This window comes from Penaeus vannamei, chromosome 13 (assembly GCF_042767895.1).
Source record: "Penaeus vannamei isolate JL-2024 chromosome 13, ASM4276789v1, whole genome shotgun sequence".
NCBI classification, from domain to species: Eukaryota; Metazoa; Arthropoda; class Malacostraca; order Decapoda; family Penaeidae; genus Penaeus; species Penaeus vannamei.
Window position 1 is genome coordinate 23,974,242 of NC_091561.1, and position 5,000 is coordinate 23,979,241.

Genomic DNA, 5,000 nt, shown 5'->3' on the forward strand with positions numbered 1-5,000 from the left:
ATGACTTTCCCCTGGGGGAGGGTCCGCCCCCCCAACCCCCGCCGAGGAAACAAAACCTCCACCAAGTATTCCCGGCAGGCTAGAGCGTTACACAGTTATCGGCGATCTCGGAGCGGCGGACGTATTACATTTACCTTGTAACATTCCCACTGAATCAGCATACTAACCTTGACATAGTCAGCATTGTATACATATACGATTGTAGTATAATCAGGATGAACAAGGTATACCATGAACAGAAGAGCGGCGGTGGCCCGCCCTCGTCGGCTCGGCGGGTTTTGCGCCTTTTTCGATTCATCTAGTTCGTGTGCGCTTTTTTTTCACAGCAGGATAGGAAAGAATGGAAACAGTGGAACAAGCTAGCTGAAGCTTAGGAAGGGAAGGTCAGAAATTGAAGCAGAGAGAGATGTAGAACTAGTAGGGCAACCCTACTTGCTGCTTATTTCAACTTTATTTACAAAAGTATTTACAAAATAAAGGTTACATACAGGTCTGTTGAGTTGATGTACGTATTCAGAAATGCTGCTTTTCTTAGACGATTGTTGCGTAGTCCGGCATCGGCTCTCCACTCTCGATGTTGGGCGATATTCGTCTCCACCACGAGTGTTCGTTCACAAGAGGGAAGTTGTTCTCCTCGAGTGATCTCCGTCTATGGTTTCCAATTTGTCCGAAACTTTTTTTTGCCAAGTTGTAGAGTCTGGTGTTTATTGCCTCCACTTTGTATTTGTTATGCAGTTCTGCTATTGATAGCAGATTATCTTCCTCGTTCCTCCTTGTTGCTGTCCGAAGGACTGTTTTGAAATTGTTGCATCTTGATTATGCTAGTTTTCGATGAGATGCACAGGGGAATGGCCGGGTACTCCATGATTGGTCTAATAAGGGTTTTGTAGAAGTGGAGTTTGAGTTTCGTGTACTGGAACTTGGCCGTTGCCAGTCTTCGTTTTATGTGATGATACTCCGCGTGTACCAAATTCCATGCCGAGTAGTAACTTTGTTTTTGAAGGGTATTCTCTCTTCATCAACTACTACTTTCCTTGGTTTTGTTGCTGATATTGATAGTAATTGGAATTTGTTTTTGTTGGTCTTAATCTTCCATTTATTCTCTATCATTTATTCTTCTTATTTCGTACACCGTCGTTGTTGCTAATGCCTCTTTCTTGGCTGAGGGGTATATTAGGATCTGGGTGTTATCGTCTGCAAAACTCACATGTACACAATTGTTCCTGGGTCTTTCGAGGTCAGCTGTGTAAAATATGAATAATATTGGACTCAATATTGATCCTTGAGGCACGCCACTTAGTAAAGGGAAATTAGGTCCCACTATGTTCCCAATCTTAAATGTTGCCTTGCGTTCTTCTAAAAAGTTGCAAAGGGTTTTCTCGATAATGTCTGGGAGATTTATTTGTAAAATTTTGAAGTGGAGTCCTGGTTTCCAGAGTTTGTCAATACGACATACAATGTTGCACTGCTGTCTCTTTCTTTGGGATATTGCAATGGTTTCGTATATGGAAGTTATAGCCTGTTGTATGCCTCTTCCTTTCCTGAATCCATACTGATTTGGGTTGAATAGACCATTGTTCTCTATGTGCATTTTCACTCTGTCATTAATGATTTTTTCGGAGATCTTACCAGATATTTCTAATAGGGATATTGGTCTAAAATTCTCAACTTTTCTGGGGTCTTTTCCTGCTTTTGTTATTAATACCATTATGGCGTTTTTGAATTTTGTTGGAAAATAGCCCATTGAAAGAGCCCAGTTGAAAATTGTCTTCAGTTCTGCAATGGCAACATCCGGGAGACTGCATTACAGTCTTTATCACGCCACTTTGACCGGGGGCTTTGTCCTTAAAGTTTTTAATTCTAGACTTGGTATCTCCTGTTGTGATGGGTCTTGTGAGAGGGTTGTCATTGTTAAGTTTGATTGATTGTGCTTCTCTATTATTTGTGAGGTAGTCTTACACCATAGCTTCGTGTTGCATATCAAAGTTGCGGTTATCTTCATCGTTGATTTTAAAAACGTTTTCCCAGAATCTTCGAAAAATCTCCTCCTCTTGGTCGTCTGATATTTTCTCATAGTTGGTGTAGGGTGTTTCTTTACGGTTGCTTCCCTTTAGTCGTTTTACTTTTTTCCAGAACTTTTTGGGGTTATACTCCATTTCTGTTTCCTCCATAAGTTTGTTCCAGTGATTTGTGGCTAATGTTTTGCTTTCCTCCTTCATTTCTTCCTGAAGTTGCTTGTACTGTGAGTGCGTAGAAGTGGCGTCCATCTAAGATGTTCTTTTATGTCTAAAATATTTCTGTACCTCCATGTTAGCAGCTTAAGATGGTCGCTTGTCAAGGGGTGAGGCAGAGTTATGTAATTTTTCTTGGGTATTGCTTTGTTCATTGCATTTTCAATCGTTGCATACCAACTATCGATTTTACTGTCTACATATTCTTTATTAACTGTGAGTTCTCCTGTAGGTTGGTCCATATGTTGTTCTAGTTCTCTTTTGAATTGTTCCCAGTCAGCCCTTTTGTAGTCAAACATTTTTGCTTGCGGGATCATGATGGGTGACGTCGCCAGGGTGAAGATAATAGGAATATGATCCGATGTTGTTAGTGGGCCTTCTTGCATGGCATAATTCATGCGTATATTTCTATTTCCTAATATGATGTCAGGTCTTCCTTTCCCTCTCGCACTTACGAAAGTGTCGAAGTCTGGCCCAAGGTGGGTGATTGTGTTGCGGTGGATCAGGTTAATCAACTCACTGCCCATTAATTATTATTGTGTCCGAGTGAGCGTTGTCGGGCATTTAGGTCGGCTATTATGTAAGCCGGAATGTTCCTTCTCATGATTTTCATGATGTCCGGGTATGGGAACTGGGGTCGTCTTGGTGACATGTATGCCGTCCCGAAAACGAAGCTTCCTCGGTCTGTATATAGTTCTACTGCGAGAAAATCTTCGGTAAAATCATCAATGACTCTGTGTTTTATGTTTCTTTTCACAGCAATAGCAACTCCGGCGTCGCCTTCATTCAAAATGTTCCTTTGATAAACATTGTACCCAAACAGCTTAATTTCGTCATTCTGTAGACAGTGGGCATTAATTAATTAATATTACGTCTGGGTCTTCTGTCAAATACATGTTTGACAGTTCATGTTTCCTTGTACGCCAGTTTAGGACATTGTGATGAGTTATTTTGTATCTATTTTTAGCCATAGTGTAAGATTATATAATGTCAGGATCTGTAGAGGATTTTCTGGCAGTCTGCTGATCTGCTCTCGTTCCATTTCCATTAAGAATTCTGTCGAAAGCTTGATTACTGACGTATTGTATTCTGCATGCAGTGAGATCAATAGTCTTGTTTAGTATGTTATCCTTGATAAGTTGGTCATCAAAGATATCTTGGTGGAGGTATGTGCATTTAATGATATTTGACTGCATTAATTTTACGAGATCATTGTGTGTGGATTGTCTAGGGATGTATCCAATGCTTTCCTCTCTCGCCCGAAGTCTTATTTCTGGCAGTCGATGTAATCTGACCTCTTTAGCCTTTGCAACATCTGTTGACTCTTGAAGGTCCTCTTGATTTTGATGTTGTGGATATTGGTCAATTTTTGGCGGGAGACGATATTCCTCTTCGTTGATTTCCTCTCGTTGTGCATGTTTGTTTGTTGCAAACTTTTTCGTTTTTGATACCGTTTCTTGGGTTGGAGTAGTTTCTCGATTTTTCTTGTTGTTTCCTTCTTGGTCCATCTGTTTCGTTTCCATTCGTCATTGTCGGTACATTGTCGTTTGTATTTGTTAATAGACCAAGTGTTTGCATATACTTGGTCAGGGAATCTGACCTTGGGGAGATTGTTGAAGGAGTACATCTGGAAACTGCCTGGTTCTCTGGCTTCCTGAGTATATGCAAATAATATCGCACTCATTATACAGACAGCTGCGTTCGGTGGGAGAGAACTTAGCATCGTTTCCGCGTTGAAGGTGGTAGTTACATTGTTCCTTGCTCCATTATAATTGGTAGTTGCTGCTGTTGCCCTCGCGTAGGTTGTTTGGCGGGATGTGTCAGCGGTGATCTTTTTTCTCTCAGCTTGCCTTTGCTCTTTCGTTCTTTCTTTGGTAATTGTTGGGCATTTAGCGGCAAGTGTTCGGTGGTTACCGTTGCAGTTTAGGCATTTCGTGTTTTCCCTGCAATCCTTGTACGCGCACATTCGGAACAAGCGTTGTAAGTGTCCGTTTCCTTGCAATCTTTGACGAGGTGATCGTATTTGTAACATCTGTAACAAGGAACAAGGTTGATAAATATGTCCTTTTCAACGAATTTAGGAGGTATAGATTGGAATAATATCAATAGTCTGTTTTCTTATGCTCGTTTTGCCATTTGAGTGGATTCAAATCTTATTTTTAAGATAGAGGGTGCATTTGGTATTTTAATAACCTGCTCTATCTTAGCCCAAGCATGTTCATTTTCTATATTCTCCTTAATTTCTTCATCACTGAACTCTGTGAATTGCTTGTCGACGTTCCGTATGACTATCGTTCTCATGTCTTCATATTCAGGTGGGTCTTGAATCTCGAAGTGATGCTTCAGGAAGGTGGCTTTGCATTCCTTAGACATCATCTCGATTGTTTGGTCGTTAGCAATCACAAAGTAGGCATGTTTGTGATCATCTACTTTGGAAACAGTTATTTTTGAGTGACCTATGCATTGCCATAGTTGTGCTCTCCTATTTGGATTAGCAGGTTTTATTATCTTTTATTCTGATTCTTGGCATTGTGGATCAGTTGAAAGAGTTGTAATGGCAGTTCATGCTGCCTTATAGTTGTTTGGCTGAGCTTCTCTCGCCCAGAGAGGGCAGTGCTGCCTCGGTTGTTTGCAGGCAGTTTGGTAATTAGCCGTCCGTGTAAGCTCGCCGTTTCTGTACAACTCTGTCTTTGTTTAAGCCAACTTATTTAGGATGGCTATTTAATTCTATTCCCTAGCTATGTCGGCACTGAACAGGTGTCATGAGCC

At 41.0% G+C, this 5,000-nt stretch overlaps 1 protein-coding gene across 1 annotated transcript in view; it reads left to right on the forward strand.

The window, feature by feature from the left end:
- The first annotated feature begins 209 nt into the window (after positions 1-209).
- LOC113824534 (uncharacterized) overlaps positions 210-5,000 on the forward strand; it is a 29,831-nt gene continuing 25,040 nt past the window's right edge. The window contains exon 1 of the mRNA XM_070129092.1: positions 210-383. The gene's annotated coding sequence lies outside the window, so the exon portion shown is untranslated. The remainder of the gene's footprint in view (positions 384-5,000) is intronic.